General features: G+C 45.2%; 1 protein-coding gene across 23 annotated transcripts in view; it reads right to left on the bottom strand.

Moving 5' to 3' along the window:
- The window catches only part of adgrg6 (adhesion G protein-coupled receptor G6), a 195230-nt gene that overhangs the window by 150780 nt on the left and 26706 nt on the right, over positions 1–17744 (bottom strand). For 9 of the 23 annotated variants that reach the window (XM_033026015.1, XM_033026016.1, XM_033026006.1 and 6 more), the window contains exons 1-2: positions 3431–3691; positions 3194–3286 (exon numbers count right to left, since the gene is read on the bottom strand). The exons of 2 other annotated variants lie outside the window; for them this stretch is intronic. The gene's annotated coding sequence lies outside the window, so the exon portion shown is untranslated. Of the gene's footprint in view, positions 1–3193; positions 3287–3430; positions 3693–3774; positions 4029–4349; positions 4526–17744 lie in introns of those variants that run through there. 12 more of the 23 variants (XM_033026025.1, XM_033026024.1, XM_033026026.1 and 9 more) reach the window with 5 other exon arrangements.

Below are 17744 nucleotides of genomic sequence, written 5' to 3'. Positions count from 1 at the left end.
CCTGACCTGCGAGCTCCCGATGTCACAGTCCAGCGGCCTGCAGCTGGAGCCTAAAAGCCCCGGAATCGAGTCGCAGCAACGAGCCACCACCGCTCCCCATGCTCCGAGGCCGGCAGTCCCGCGATGGCAAGTTCGCAGCTCCGCAGGCTCCGCGACTGGAGCCCCCAGGTCATTCCGGTTGGTGGCCGCTCCACGATGTTAGGCCCCAACGACAGGGAAAAGGTTGGGTCTCCCATGCAGGGAAGAGATTTTTAATGTTTCTCCCTCCCCCTCGCCCCCCACATATACACAGTTAAAAACAGTATTAAAAACAACACGATACGAGGATGTTGCCAAGACTAGAGGGTGTGAGCTTTAGGGAGAGGTTGAGTAGTCTCAATCTCTATTCCATGGAGCGAAGGAGGATGAGGGGAGATCTTATAGAGGTATACAAAATCATAAGAGGAATAAATCGGGTAGATGCACAGAGTCTTTTGCCCAGAGTAGGGGAATCGAGGACCAGAGGACATAGGGTCAAGTTGGAGGGGAAATGATTTAATAGGAATCCGAGTGGTAACTTTTTCATACAACGGGTGGTGGGTGGATGGAACAAGCTGCCAGAGGCGGTAGTTGAGGCTGGGACTATCCCGTCGTTTAAGAAACAGTTAGACAGGTACATGGATAGGACAGGTTTGTAGGGATATGGACCAAGAGCATGTAAGTGGGAGTAATGTAGCTGGGACATTGTTGGCCGGTGTGGGCGAGTTGGGCCGAAGGGCCTGTTTCCATACTGTATCACTCTGTGACTCTAAGGAACTAAGGTGACGTTACAGGTCGAGAAGTCTGAAGAAGGGGCTGGACCTGAAATGTCACGTATTCCTTTTCTCTACAGATGCTGCCTGACCCGCTGAATTACTCCAGCATGTTGTGACTATCTTCCCTTGGTACAGTATTGGTGTGTAAGAAGGAACTACAGATGCTGGTTTACACCAAAGATAGAAACAAAATGCTGGATTAACTCAGCAGGTCAGGCAGCATCTCTGGATAAAGGGAATAGGTGACGTTTTGGGTGGAGACCCTTTTTCAGTTCAGTTTAGTTTATTGTCACGGGTAGTGAAAAGCTTTTGTTGCGTGCTAACCAGTCAGCGGAAAGACAATATACATGATTACAACCATGGTCACAGTGGCGCAGCGGTAGAGTTGCTGCCTTACAGCGAATGCAGCGCAGGAGTCCCGGGTTCGATCCTGACTACGGATGTTGTTTATAAAAACGGAGTTTGTACGTTCTCCCCGTGACCTGCGTTCTCCGAGATCTTCCGTTTCTTCGCACACTTCAAAGACCTACAGGTTTGTAGGTTAATTGGCTTGGTAAATGTAAAAATTGTCCCTGGTGGGATAGTGTTAATGTGTGGGAACCAGCGATTCCGCGCTGTATCTCTAAACTAAACTACAAGCGAGCCATCCACAGTGTATCAGATGTGTTATATCTACAAAAACATAACCCATTCCAAACATATGCACACAGATAGCTACGCGAGGAAGGAGAGTGAGTCCCGGGTGCTCGGACAGAGAATGGAATTGGCTGGAATGGCGCTTCCCTTACTTGCACATGCAGCCTTGCACACTAAGACTGAGATTCAAACGCTTTCCTACTCATTTTAAAGATTCCATCTGGCCCTCGCCCGTTCACAACAAAAGGGCTTATGATCTCACTGTCGAGAGGAACACTTTCTACAGGAGCCAAGAAGAAATCGGACCAATGTAGCCGTGCCAGCACTGAATGCGAGTATAATTTAAACCAGAGCGCTCGGAAAGCCTCCCCAGAGACTGCGTGTCGCGGGTACTCGAAGTACAACTGAACCCAACGTTAAAAAATTATCCAACAACTCTGAGACCTTACACCGCAGCGACTTGGAGTGGTGTGGGGTGTGATTGATTAACTGAGGGAACCCATTCCTCTGTAATACATTAGTCACGATGCGATGACTCAGAAATCGTTTGTAAGTTTGCAGCGATTCTCTGCAAGTTGCAACCGGGATAACGTATAGAGAGACACACCCGGAGACTTGTTTGCAAGTGTCAGTTTCCAGAGTCTATTAGATCCAGACTTGCACCAGGATCCACAACCCGTGCCTGCACAGAGCCTGGTGTTTCCACTTAAACTAATCTTCGGGCAAAAGTTTGATCCAAAAATCCTCTTCCCCGCCCCGTTCACACCGCGGACATGTTGAACGCGTGAGGTTCAATGAGTTCTGGGTGAACTTTCCAACCGACCAACAGCCGATTTCAACTCCGCTGCAGCGGTGTCGAAAGACGGGGGGTGTGGGGGTATCTCGCCTCTTCCATCACCAGCTACATGGATTGAAGTATGAACGAAGGAATAGGAGCGACCGAGGGGGGTGAACAAACCTCAGTAAATAAAGCACATCTGTGCATCTGTGGAATGTTCTGCCACAGAAGGCAGTGGAGGCCAATTCACTGGATGTTTTCAAGAGAGAGTTGGATTTAGCTCTTAGGGTTAAGGGTTCAAGGGATATGGGGGGAAAAGCAGGAACGGAGTACTGATTTTAAATGATCAGCCATGATCATATTGAATGGCGGTGCTGGCTCGAAGGGCCGAATGGCCTACTCCTGCACCTAGTTTTCTATGTTGCGCAAAAAAACCTTCCAAGTCAACATAAAACGAACAAAAGAATTAAAGAGCATCACAAGCCTCAACGCTTGCTATGGATTTCATTCCTATCATTTAATTTAAAAACAAAGTAAAACAAACTGCTGGAAGTACTCAGCGGGTCAGGCAGTATCCGTGGATCCTGGTGCAAGTCTGGATCTAATAGACCGACCACCCTGGATGCTGATCGACCCGCTGAGTACCTCCCAAAGTTAAGCGGGTTTTGTTCTGCTCCAGATTCCAGCACCTTGCAGTAATTAGTCTTGAGTCAAGAAAGGTCAAGAGCGTTTTATTGTCATATGTCCCAGATAGAATAACGAGAACCTTACTTGCAGCAGCACAGCAGAGAATGCAAACACAATTCACCGTAAACAATATAATAAACGAGAAAAAATAAAGTTCACCGTGTGTATATGCTCGTGTCTTCAAGTTGAAGGACACCCGTTTAACAATAGTTTAATTGTAACTATATGTGGAGTATTAAATGTAAACCCACGGCGAATGCCATCATCATTGTGCTGTTGTTAACCCCGAGTCTCTTACCTGGGTCTATATGAAATTCTCGGAGCTGGGGAGATTCTTGAACGGCATTCTACGGATTAGTTTCACCCCTCGTTGAGCGCTGGCTTCCGCGCTCTGTGAGAGAGAGCGGAGAGAGTCACATCACACCCTGATAACACCAGATCCAACGCAATGTTCCCGCACACAGAAACTAACTTTTTTTTTTTTTTTAAGAGACGGGGGGGGGGGGGGAAGGACATGAAGCCCAATGAAACTCACTGCCTCGTTGTCCTTGTTCACGGGTGGAGTAAACACGCCGTGAGATGTTGGGCCAGTTCGCCGGGGAGAGGCGATTCGAGCGTGCGCGCACAGACGGAAACCTTCTCGGTTTTGCCAGCGGCGAGTTCGCAGCCCACGCCGGCCAGTGTCCAAATTCTGATCAACACTAATTGCCCAGCCTCTCCCTTCTGAACGCGGGAGCGGTCTCTTCCTCCGATAGGTACGCGGGGCTAGAGCAGAATGGGACGTTTCAGACTCCAGCTCTCCCACCCCTTCGACATCTACACCACCCCTAACTCAGCCCCTCTCGATTACAACATCGACAAAGCAGCCTTTTCTCCCACCTTCGCTGGCTTTTGGGTTGCGACAGCGATGCTCCGCGATTTTCTTTCCCCACCACAATCACTGCTGTTCCCTGCTGCGATTCACATCAGGTCCGCGATCACGGTCCTCCCAAGTTCTCTTCTACCCTTGGAGTTGGCGGCCTGCGGTGTGCAAATGACCCGCGGTGATTTTGCACTGACGCGTAACGAAGCCACCGCCACCTCCCTTCCCTTCTAACTCACTGGGCGTTCCAACCACACATACTGCCTGCCCCAATGCATTTATCTTACAGATTTCCAGTACCTATAGCGTCTCCCCAACCCCCCGCCCGTAAGGCGTCCCTCCCCTCTATACCGTCCCTCCACGAAAGGTCCGAATTTTTAAGGTAGACACAAAATGCTGGCGTAATTCATCGGGACGCAGCTTCTTTGGAGAGAAGGAATGGGTGACGTTTCGGGTCGAGACCCTTCTTCAGACTGATCAGTACGGAATATTAACTCGGGTTCTCTCTCCACGCGTGGTGCATGACTTGCTGAGCATTTCTCCCCCCGACTTCCCCACTACCACGAACCTCTCAGAGAAAATTTCACGTTACCAGATTTGCTCTCGAAAGTTGAGCTGGCCGAATGTGTGATCACATGAGACGATAAAATATAGTAAATATAGGATCTCGACCACAAGTAACTGCAGATGGTAGAATCCTGGGTAGAACACGAAGTCCTGGAAAAACTCAGCGGGTCAGCAGCATCCCAATCTTGAGTATTGGATCATCTTTAATAAAATAAAATCAGGAAATTCGGGAGTAGGGTAAACTCAGGGATGACGCCAATCTGGAACTGGGGTCCAGATGGGATGGTTAGAGTTGTTGAGTTACACAGCACGGAAACGGGCCCTCGGCTCACCTTGTGCATACTGACCAAGTTGGCATTCAGGGCTAGTCCTATTTGCCCGCATCTGGCACATAACCCCATGAGCCCTTCCTATCCATATTTCTGTACAAATGACTTTCAACAGTATCTGTTTTTGTAGCTTCCTCTGGCAGCTCATTCCAGATACAGAGTTACCTTCTGAGTGAACACAGTTCCTCCTGAGGTCCCTCTTACTTATCTCCCGTCTCTCATTGTATTAACGATTACATCTTTGGCAAATTAGGCAAGCATATTAAGGATATAAGGAGATCAAAATATTTTGAAGAAACGGGACAAAGGGTTAGAATGGTTTGTGATTATAATTGGTGTTGGGCAAAAGATGCAGCATGGAACAGCAAATGTACCCATGACACATGAGATTGGGGCCCCATTACATGTCTCTTTGCACCAAATAGTCGACTGACAGTAATTTAATGGAAAGGTAGTTTTCTAAGTCTCCTGGCCAACATTCCTTGTTTTGCTCATCTCCCTGTACCTCGGATATTCCAGCCCATGTACAGACTTCTGTCTATAAACCATATACAAAAAATATCTATGTAAACCAGAAAATATTGGAAGCACTCAGTAGGTCAGGCAGCATTTGTGGAAAGAGAAACAGAATCAATGTTTCAGATCCAAGACTGACATAGAGAGTGGATGACACAGTGGTGCAGGGGTTAATGCTGCTGCTCCCAGCTGCAGTGTCGCATCTTCATTTCTGGCCTCGGGTGCTGGATGTGTGTAGTTTGCATGTTCTTCCTACGACCGTGTAGTTTTCTTCCAGGTACTCCAGCTTCCTCCCATATTCCAAAGACTTAATGGTTGGTTGGTTACAAAAGATAGACACAAAATGCTGGAGTAACTCAGTAGGTCAGGGAGCATCTCTGGACAAAAAGGATGGGTGGCGTTTCAGATCAGGACCCCACTAATGTCTGACGAAGGTGCCCGATCCTAAACATCACCCATCCTTTTTCTCCAGCGATGCTGCCTGACCCACTGAGTTACTCCAGCACTGTGTCATTCTTCAGTACATCGGCAGTTCCAGTCTACACATGGTTGGTAGGTTAACTGACGACCATTAACTAAATTACCTCTGGTGTGTAGGTGAGTGGCAGGCAAATTGGAAGGGAGGAGGGGTGTGAGGTGTTTGATGAGGATGCAAGAGGAAAAATGGGGATAGTGTAGATTGATGCTTGATGCACAGAGTGGATACAATGGACTGAGGGTCCCTGTTTCCTTGCTGTGTGATTATGACCATGTTAGTTTCATGTTTTGGCAAGATGGTGGTACAATGGATCAATAAGGCCAGGAATAATAGGGCCAGGAGGCGAGCGGGCAAGATCATCTCTGACCCCTCTCACCCTGGCCACAAACTCTTTGAATCACTTCCCTCTGGAAGGCGACTCCGGATTGTCAAAGCTGCCACACCCAGACATAAAAACATAAAAACATATCCACGAGTAGTTGCTCTACTCAACAGCCAAAAATCTGTAGCCTCCCTTTGATCTGGTATTTTGTTGGTTCACATGCTTGATCAATGGTGTAGAAGTGTGAAAACACACACCTTCAAATTCATGGACAATTTCCTCCAAGCTGATCAGGCAACTGAACCATCCTTCCAATAACTAGAGAGCAGTCCAAAGATACTATCTACAACATCTACCACCCTCGGACAATCTTTTTTCGGACCTTATGGACTTTATCTTGCATCAAACGTTATTCACATTATTCTGTTTATCATGTATCTGTACACTGTGAATGGATCAATTGTAATAATGTATTGTCTTTCCACTGACTGTTTAGCATGCAACAAAACTTTTCACTGTAGCTCAGTAGACATGACAATACTCTAAACAAAACTAAACTTACTTTCTCACTTTCTCATGGCCCTGAAGCATGAACACTGTCTCCTTCTCCATAGGCACTGCCTGACCTGCTAAGTGTTTTCAGCATTTTCTGTCTTTACCTCATTCACCATTTAGAACGGAGATGAAAAACTTTTTCATCCAGAGAGTTGTGAATCTGTGGAATTCTCTGTCTCAGAGGGTAGTGGAGGCCAATTCTCCGGATGCTTTCAAGAGGGAGTTAGACAGAGCTCTTAAAGATAGCGGAGTCAAGGGATATGGGGAGAAGGCAGGAACAGGGTACTGATTGTGGATGATCAGCCATGATCACAATGAATGGCGGTGCTGGATCGAAGGGCCGAATGGCCTACTCCTGCACCTATTGTATATTGTCTATTATCATGGTTAGAATCTGAGAGATAAGATAAGCATTTCATTCCAAGTAGTTTCTGTTTTTGGACTCATGGAGAATGCAAAGAATGAAAAGAACAACATGTATTTATAAGCACTTTGACAAAGTGAAATTTCCCAAGTTGAATCACAGAGGATTCATCAAAGAAAATTCAATACCGGACTTGACAAAAAAGTAATCAGGAAAAATGGTGATAGGCCTAGCTAGAGTGTATGTGGAGAGGATATGGGAGTGTATAGGACCAGAAGGGCCAAATAGCCGAATTCTGCTCCTATAGCTAATGAACTTATGAAATGAGTCACAGATCAGCCAATAAACAAATATTTAAAGGTGTGCTTCAGTGGAGAAAAAAGAGGTGAAGCTCTAGAGAGGTTTATGGAGGGAATTCTATAGCTTATGAGCATGGTAGCTAAAGGCACCAGCAATTGTGGTGGAATGAGTATTCAACTAGGGCAGATTTGGAGGATTGTTTTAGGGCTGGATAGGATTTTAATGAAAGGGTGTTTTGGAAATGGCGTGCATCTGTATGAGAATTTAGTCCATACAATCATTCCCTTAATTTTTCATCTAATCTATTTAGGATACCGGTCGTCATAAAGCCTAAAGGGCTGCATGTAAAATACTCTTTGGGTAGAGCGGATGCAAGGGGCATGAGTATTACCAGCACTATCACTGACAACTGCACAATTTGATAAATAACCTGGTGACAGGAGCAAATATTTGGATATCATCTGTGGAATGTAATAAGATCTGTTAGAGATCCAAAAAGGGATGGACTCTCTGAAACAGGAGTTAGAACCATTCATGGAAATGGGAGTAGATTTCACCTGGCAAGGAGAGATGGTAGAGGACTAGGGATCCATGACCAGTTAGTTAAAGTGTTGGAGGTTTATGTTTATTATTGTCAAATGAAAAACTTTGTTTTGGGTGCCACTGAGTCACACATCAATCTGTAAAATGACCTAAGTTACCCAAAACAGAACCCCAGCCATGCTTGTGGGAACTGGATGGGTGGCTATTGGAAACAATCTTGACTAGATCCAGAGAGACCAAGTTCTCTTAGGAAGCTGGTAGACGAAAATGCTGGAGAAACTCAGCGGGTGAGGCAGCACCTGTGGAGCGAAGGAAATAGATGACGTTTTGGGTCGAGACCCTTCTTCAGACTGAAGCTGGTGGTGTGTTACATTCTTGTACCACTCCTATCCTTCTGGTGGTGATACTTCCACAGTGCTGTTGGGTAGAGTTATCGAATCATACTGGACTAAGTGGGACTTGTTGGGTCCCATGTTCACAAGGGAGGGATGGTCCCCCAACGCAATATTCCACCTCTCCGCCAATTCCAATATTGGTCGCCAGTAGGGGGGAGGGGCTTTCTAGAGCGCTATTATGGGTGTTGTGGGCTGAAGAGACTGGTTTCTAGAGGGCTAGTATGGACATTGTGGGCCAAATGGATTCTTGGGGTGGCAGCTCAGTCACTCAAGCCTGTTGTGCTGGCAGCTCACTCACGACTGGTGGGCTGACAGTTGACTCACGGCTATTCCTTGAAATTCCATTTCAAGCAAAGTGCAAGGCCACCAAATTCAAATGCACTTTCCTACCATTTCAAGCAGGGTGCAAGGCCACCAAATTCAAGTGCAGTTTCATGCCACTTCTAACACGGTGCAAGGCCTCCAAATTCAAGTGCAGTATCATGCCACTTCAAGCAGGGTTCAAGGCCACCTAATTCAAGTGCAGTTTCGTGCCACTTCAAGCAGGGTACAAGGGCACCAAATGCTAGTAGTTTCATGCCATTTCAAGCAGGATGCAAGGCCAACAAATTCAAGTGCAGTTTCATGCCATTTCAAGCAGGGTGCAAGGCCACCAAATTTAAGTGCAGTTTCATACAACTTCAAGCAAGGTGCAAGGCCACAAAATTCAAGTGCAGTTTCATACCATTTCATGCAGGGTGCAAGGCCACCACAGTCAAATGCAGTTTCATACCATTTCAAGCAGGGTGAAACCACCATAAAACCACACAATGCACGACATAAACACCACACTCACAGTTTAGTAGACATTCAGTGCGTTCAGTTGATTCACAGCTCGTGACCTCTCAGTGCAAACAGGAAGTTGTCAAGTTTAGATTTTTAATCATTTGCCATCTCAAATCAACCACCACCAACATCCATCTGCAGTGCTTTATTTCAAACCAACCACCATTTGCAGTGGTTTATTTCAAACCAACCACCATTTGCAGTGCTTTATTTCAAACCAACCACATTTTCATTTTCAAACCACATTAAGGGCACTCAAGGTCAGTAAAAACACACTCAACGTTTAGTAGACATGTGTTCAGTGTTATTCACAGCTGAGACTGAGAGATTTGACCCTCTCGCTCCCCCATCTTGCAGTGACTGACTGAGGCACTCAACACTTCCGGGTTTTATCGTCCCTCCGGAAGGGGCGTGGCCTTCAGTAGAGAGAATCATTTTATAAACACTAATAACTCTCTTATTTTTTTATCGATGGGAAAAATCCTCTTGTCCTGCACAGCGGAGCGGGACACTGAGTAAGATGCCCAAAAATTACATCTGTAAGTTGCAGCGTTTTTTCAGACAGACAGACAGACAGACAGACAGACAGACAGACAGACAGACAGACAGACAGACAGACAGACAGACAGACAGACATTTCAGATGCCCTGGTGTGGAACGCCTCATCCTGGGAGCAGATGCGGTGTAGGCGGAGGAATTGGGAGTGGGGGATGGAGTCCTTACAGGAGGCAGGGTGGGAAGAAGTGTAGTCCAGATAGCCATGGGAGTCAGTAGGTTTGTAGTGGATGTCGGTCAGAAGTCTATCTCCTGCGATGGAGATAGTGAGGTCAAGGAATGGTAGGGAAGTGTCGGAAATAGTCCAGATGTATTTGAGTGCCGGATGGAAGTTGGTGGTGAAGTGGATGAAGTCAGTCAGTTGTGTGTGGGTGCAGGAGGTGGCCCCAAAGCAGTCGTCGATGTAACAGAGGTAGAGGTCGGGGATGGGGCCCTGGTACGTATTGAACAAGGATTGTTCGACGTACCCGACAAAGAGGCAGGCATAGCTGGGGCCCATGCGTGTGCCCATAGCTACGCCTTGTGTTTGGAGGAAATGGGAGGAGTCAAACATGAAGTTATTGAGGGTAAGGACCAGCTCCGCTAGGCGGAGGAGAGTGTCAGTGGCTGGGTATAGGTTGCTCCTCTGGTCGAGGAAGAACCGGAGGGCTTTGAGGCCATCCTGGTGGGGGATGGAGGTGTAGAGTGACTGGACGTCCATGGTGAAGATGAAGGGGTGAGGGCCTATAGAATGGAATGCGCGGAGGCGGCGGAGAGTGCCTGAGGTGTCTTGAACATAGGGTGTTGGGGTGGCCAAAGCAATGGTATGGGTCCACTTCTGTCCCATTGTCCATAGACTAGTTCATGTTGCAGACCTCTCCATTCTGCTGTGTGGTTCACCGGTACAGCTATTGTAATGGGACAACACAGCACTCATCTCTGTCAATCCACATGTGGTCTTATAGAATACGGAGATCCCTAAGGCCTAGCATCTGTGACCTATGTTTCAGCATCCCATGTGACTATCCTATCGCTCAGTCTCATTGCTTATCCTGACATTGATTTTTTGTCCAGATTTCCATAGATGTTTGTCTGATCAAATATCTTCCCAATCAGCTACGCTTTGGACCGAATGTGCACCAGGTCTCTTATGGTTTACAGAAATATAGAAACATAGAAAATATGTGCAGGCCTTCGAACCAGCACCGCCATTCAATGTGATCATGACTGATCATCCACAATCAGTACCCCATTCCTGCCTTCTCCCCATATCCATTGATTCCGCTAGCCCTAAGTGCTCTATCTAATTCTCTTTTGAATACATCCAATGAATCGGCCTCCACTGCCTTCTGAGGCAGAGAATTCCACATTTTCACAACTCATTGGAGCCAACAGTGCCAACAGTGCAATCCAAGGTGCCAATAGTGCAATCTTTCAACTTACATAAACAAGGACACAAACATCCGCAAGACTGGTAGCAATCAACCGTTGACTTAAACCTCAAAAATGAGATGAATATTCATGGGTGAATTTAATTTCTGAAACATCCTGGAGAATTGTTATTTTGGGCACACAAGAAACTACAGTCGCTCGAATCTTGAGTAAAAAACAAACCTCTGTAGGAACACAGTGGGTCAGCAACATCTGTGGAGGGAAATGGACAGAAAATGTTTTGGGTCGGGACCCTTATACAGGCTGATAGATTCAGATTCAGATTCAAACTTTATTGTCATTGTGCAGTGTACAGTACAGAGACAACGGAATGCAGTTAGCATCTCCCTAGAAGAGCGACATAGAATATGAGCAATAAATAAATATATTTACGTGCATACAGTCATAGTAGTGCAATTACTGGGGGGGGGGGGGGGGATTAAAATGCGTTTTTCTCCTGCCTGCCGGAGTTTTATTTTCTCGGGCTGCTAGCTTATGCTGAAGAATTGTTCCGACTGCTGGTCTGTGAATTTTTTTTAAAACATCGATGGACAATTTCAGCGTTGGAGTGAAATAAAAATCAGCTTCTAATGCCGTCAACGCCGACAACGGGGACGGATTTCACGTACGGGACAGCTAAAGGTAAGCCGTCTTTTTACATATAAACGTGCTTCTTAGGATTACCTTAATCCAAATTTCACGTTGTGAAAAGGTGATTTAGGCCCCATACGAACCGGCAGTGTTTTTCCTGCCGATATGGGGTATAAATTCACCGCAAATACAACGTTCCAATCGGTCACGCTCCACAAAATCCCACTCACAAGATGATTAAAATGGCCATTAATTTACGGGAATTAAACACCAAATTCCTTCCATTTGGCCTATAAATTCATGACAATGAGATTTAAAAATTATGTTATATTGTGAATTCTTGTGTGAATGTTATTTGAACACTTAGGCTATTTAAAAATGTTAATCTTTTCTTAAGAAATGGATAGATGTTTAGATCTAGTAATTGAATTTTGTAATTAGCTACAATTAGGTAACTAACTAATTATATGCTATAATTTCAGGTCATCCAAGTAAGATTGTTTCATATTTGTTTCAGAATGCTTCAATCTAAATCTCTTAATTTTTAAGAAAGTTATGGGCTTTTGACTGTCCTCGATCACAGCTTTTGTGTTCAGTCAATGGGAAAGCAATAGGGAACAAGATGCTAATTTTCTAGTATGAAAATGGCCATAACCTTTTTAATACTGAAGATATGAAAGTGAATTAGGAGTCAAATTAAACTTCTTTTTATGCTTTATCTGATGGGATTAATTGCAGACTTGGTTTTTAAAACCTCAAAATGTTGTAACATTGCTACTCTATATCGCCATCATTAGCTCTCGTTTCTCTTTCCCCTGACTCTCAGACTGAAGGAGGGTCTCGACGAATAGTGAAAGGCATAGATAGAGTGGGTGTGGAGAGGATGTTTCCACTAGTGGGTGAGTCTAGGACTAGAGGTCATTCTTAAAGGGTGTTTTTTTAGGAAGGAAATAAGGAGGAATTTCATAAGTCAGAGGGTGGTGAATCTGTGGAAATCATTGCCTCAGAAGGCTGTGGAGGCAAAGTCAATGGATATATTTAAGGCAGAGATAGATAGATTCTTGATTAGTATGGGTGTCAGAGGTTAAGGGGAAAAACCGGGAGAATAGGGTTAGGAGGGAGATAGGTCAGCCATGATTGAATGGCGGAGTAGACTTGATGGGCCGAATGGCCTAATTTTGCTCACTTATCGCTAATCACTTATTAACTTATGACCCAAAACGTCACCTATTCCTTTTCTCCAGAGATGCTGCCTGGCCCGCTGAGTTACACCATCCTTTTGTGTCCATCTGTGGTTTAAACCAGCATCTGCAGTTCCGTCCTACACAGCTATCGCCTCTCTGCTCCATTACCATTAAGTATCGACTCTGATTATGTTATTTTTCCATTCTTAAACTGAAAACGAATTCTCTTGTTGGACTGGGTGATTCTTGTTCCTCCGCAGTGATGGCACAATGGCGCAGCTAACTAGGCCACTGCCTCACAGCTCCAGTATACCACGTTCAATCCTGACTTCTTGTGTTGTCTGTGTGGAGTTTCCGTTCTCTCTGTGACCACATGGGTTCCCACTGGGTGCTCCAGTTTCCTCGCATATCCTACAAATACAGTGCCCTCCATATTGTTTGAGACAAAGACCCATCCTTTATTTATTTGCCTTTACTTGAGATTTGTAATAGAAAAAGAATCACATGCGGTTAAAGTGCACATTGTCAGATTTTATTAAAGGGTATTTTTATACATTTTGGTTTCACCATGTAGGAATTACAGCTGTGTTTGTACATAGTCCCCGCATTTCAGGGCACCATGATGTTTGGTACACATGGCTTCACAGGTGTTTGTAATTGCTCGTGTGTGTTTAATTGCCTCCTTAATGCAGATATCAAAGAGCTCTCAGCATCTAGTCTTTCCTCCAGTCTTTCCATCACCTTTGGTAACTTGTATTGCTGTTTATCAACATGAGAACCAAAGTTGTGCCAATGAAAGTCAAATAAGCCTTTATGTAGCAATGTTACAAAATTTTGAGATTTAAAAAATCAAGTCTGTAATTTATCCCATCAGATAAAGCATAAAAAGAAGTTTAATTTGACACCTAATTCACTTTCATATCTCATGTATTTAAAAAGTTATGGCCATTTTCATACTCGGAAATTAGCATCTTGTTCCCTATTGATTTTCTATGGACGTAACAAAAAAGCTGTGATCGTGGACAGTCAAAAGCCCATAACTTTCTTAAAAATTAAGAGAACTGAATGAAATTTTCAGTTATCATAGATTGAACCATTCTGAAACAAATATAAAATAATCTTACTTGGATGACCTGAAATTAAAGCATATAATTAGTTAGTTACCCAAGTGTAGCTAATTTCAAACTTCAATTACTAGATCTAAACATCTATCCATTTCTTAATAAATGATTAACATTTTTAAATAGCCTAAGTGTGCAAATAATATTCATAAATAATTCACAATAAAACATGATTTTTAAATCTCATTTACATTAATTTATAGGCCAAATGGAAGGAATTTAGTGTTCAATTGCTGTAAATTGAAGTCCATTTTAAATCAGCTTTCTAGTGGGATCCTGTGAGCGCGCTGGTTTAGAACGTTCACATTGCGGTAGATTTGTGCCCTCAAATGCCCAGAAAAATACTGCGGGATATAATGGGCCCAAAATGAGCTACTCGCAATATTAAACTTTGTATAAAGGGATCTTAAGAAGCCCTTTTTAATGTAAAAATAAGCTACATACCTTCTGTGGTTTGCTTTATGAGACCCTGACGGCTGTCGGTGGTCACGGGTTTAGAGATTGATTTTTAAACTACTATAACTATTATCCAAGGCCTTTAAAACTAATAATAGCTTTTGCGACGGGGTCTTCCAGCGATTTTTCGTTAATAATTAACAAGGCTGAACATCTTCGATTTGAACAGCCTAGAGAAAATCGCGTTTTAAACCCGCCCCCCTCTAAACGGCGCCAAAATCGCGCACACCCGCAGCGACAGATTTTCAGCGACGCTTCAGGTAGGCTTTGCAACATACCTACTTTATGAGACTGAGAAACAAGAATAAAACTATTAATGGAGACATCAGCCAACCCTTAGACTTACCAAAATCAACTGGAACATCATTAAGAAGAAAGAGCTCACTAATCGTAAAGGGACTGACAGGTCAAGGAAGACCTCCACAGCTGATGACAGAAGAATTCTCTTTAAAATAAAGAAAACCCCCCAAAAACCTGTCCGACAGATCAGAAACACTCTTCAGGAGTCAGGTGTGGATTTGTCAATGACCACTGTTCGCAGAAGACTTCATGAACAGAAATACAGAGGCTACACACTGCAAGATGCAAACCACTGGTTAGCCGCAAAAATAGGATGGCCGGGTTACAGTTTGCCAAGATGCAGGGGCGGAAATCCCGGGGGAGCCAGAGGGGACATGTCCCCCCCCATGTTTTGAGAGGTGGGGAACATCCCCCCCAAGTTTTTGTGATCCGTATTTTAAAATCTCTGCTCTCCGCGAGACAGTGGGGTTGGGACTGCTGATCAAGGGCGCCGATTGGACAAGAGAGACGTCGGTCAACGGTCAATGGGAGCGGGACATGACGATTCAGCGCGATGATTGGAGGAGTGGGGGTGGGACTGAGGATAGAGTGCGGTGATTGGGGGAGGGAGACGTGGCACAGACCTGCGCGCCTAATCCGCAGCCAGGATCGATCCCGGCCGGGTCTCCGGCGCTGTCCCGAGTGCCAACCCCCCCCCCCCCACGGGTGGCCAGAGAGGTCGGCAGTCAGACGGGCGCGGCCCCCAGCCAGCGCTAAACCCAGCTCACTCTGCCTGTCCCGTCAGGTGAACCTGCCTGGACTTGCGGCAAATATGGCCAGCATGGAGAAGCATCCAGACAGGGCTGTAGTTAACCCGGTGAGACAGGCAGAGTTCAGCTTCTTTTATCGTTGGATTGAGCCTCCGAATCCTCGCCCGTGTGTGTGTGAGTGTGCGCATGCGTGCGCGGCCGCCAAAAAACTGTGCCCCCGTCCCCTCCATGTTTTGATAGCGAGTTCCGCTCTTGCAAAGATGTACTTAAAAGAGCAACCACAGTTCTGGAAAAAAGATCTTGTGGACAGATGAGACGATGATTAACTTATATCAGAGTGATGGCAAGAGCAAAGTATGGAGGAGAGAAGGAACACCCCAAGATCCAAAGCATGCTGCCTCATCTGTGAAACACAGTGGTGGGGGTGTTATGGCCTGTGCATGTATGGTTGCTGAAGGTACTGGCTCACTTATCTTCATTGATGATACAACTGCTGATGATAGTATCATAATGAATTGTGAAGTGTATAGACACATCCTATCTGCTCAAGTTCAAACAAATGCCTCAAAACTCAATGGTTAGCGGTTCATTCTACAGCAAGACAATGATCCCAAACATACTGCGCAAACAACTAATGAGTTTTTCAAAGCTAAAAAATTGTATATTCTTGAGTGGCCAAGTCAATCACTCGATCTGAACCCAATTGAGTATGCCTTTTATATACTGAAGAGAAAACTGAAGGGGACTAGCCCCCAAAACAAGCATAAGCTAAAGATGGCTGCAATACAGGGGTGGCAGAGCATCACCAGAGAATGGGCCCCACAGCAGAAGCGTCGACGTTGCAGGGCTAGAAACTGGAAGTGTCCTGAGCTAATTCTGCTACCACCATCGTCTATTGCAACAAGTGATGGCTCCCACTGATTGTTGCTGGAAGCTTGCGTCCTTTTCAGGATGGCCGATGACAGCACAGGGCTCTCACTTAACTTTTTTTTCCTGTTGCCAGCCGGGCAACCTCGGCAGCTTTTAGGTTGCCAAATGATAGTTTAGGTGGTCATTTAAGATGGCTTGCATGACGCGTGCAATAATGTGCTCGGACGAAGTGCGTAGTTACCAGTCGGAATTATACTCAATGAAACATTCACATATTATTTCTGCTTCAAATAAAGTCACAAACTAAACATTCACCAATCAAGACACGATATATCCCACAATGATATGCAGCAAAATTATAAGACAGTATCTCAACTCTTTTTACACATTGCAATTAATTCAATTTATATTAGTTCTTTCCACTTCCAAACAAAAATGTGGTTGGATTATTCAGCGTATGAATCAAATACACAGGACAAGATGTTAAGAAGTCCCTTGTGCCAATAGGTGGGGAGCATTTCACGACATTCGTTGATTGTTGAGAGTGGTAGACGCTCAACATCGGTGGGGGGCGGGGGGAGGAAGGTCACTGTTGACCGTCTCCCACTCTTTCTTTTCAACAGCTTTGGGCCATTTCACTCCAGGTTTGTGCCCTTTGATCTTTCCCTCCAATGGAGGTCTTTGTCGTTGTTGCGTGGGCTCCTCCACCGGCATTTCTGTGCTTGTATCACCCTCTTCAGTGACATGGGTGCTGATGCTCTGCGAACTTTGGTTTGAGTCCTGTCGCTGTGCTTCACTCGACTGATTTGACTGGTTGCTTCGTAAGAAGTACTGGTCAATGCGAGGCCCATGTCTCTGCTCTCTCAAGCACTTTTTCTTCCCTTGGTGGATCTTCAAGCCCTTCACTGATGTAATTTTCTCCCAACCACAAATGCACACCTGAAGTTTGTGTCCCGCAGCTGTTGTGGATGTCTCATGTGCCATGCTCTCCTTGTCCGTAGTCGTTTCCGTTCCTGGGTCTGTAACCGTGTTATCAATCGGTGAGCCATCTTCCGCCCCCGCTCTCGCAGGCTCTAGGGGTATTCTCTTTAATTTACTTTTAGTAGCATTTAGCGGGTGTCTCCAACTAACTGAAACAGCGTTGGTGATCAACCTGTGTCAATAAATCCTGGACCATGGTAACATATATGCGTACGTATAGTTGTGAATGTTGCTCATTAAATAACTACAGTACTGATACTCCATATTAAGAGCATTGATTTGCCGTTAAAATGAATTCTGTAATAACGTGTCAATGGTAGCAGTGACAATCGAACACTGCGGTTTTAATGTTTCACGTGTTCACAATATAATTAATCCATCTTTATAGATTAAAACAGATATTAACATTGGGAATTAAAACACATTTGATTGCATTCCGTTATCAAACATAGTCAATGTTCGCTCTGAAGACATTTCCAGGACAATAGGGTCAGGTAGGGGTGTGTGTGTGAATCAGTGTGGGGTGGATAGATGGCGGGGGGGGGGGGGGGGGGGGGGTTAGAAGGCAGTCGGTGC

Source organism: Amblyraja radiata, chromosome 8 (genome assembly GCF_010909765.2).
Source record: "Amblyraja radiata isolate CabotCenter1 chromosome 8, sAmbRad1.1.pri, whole genome shotgun sequence".
In the NCBI taxonomy this organism is placed as follows: domain Eukaryota; kingdom Metazoa; phylum Chordata; class Chondrichthyes; order Rajiformes; family Rajidae; genus Amblyraja; species Amblyraja radiata.
The sequence above is the reverse complement of the archived record's forward strand: the minus strand, read 5'-3'. Positions and strand labels throughout refer to the sequence as shown.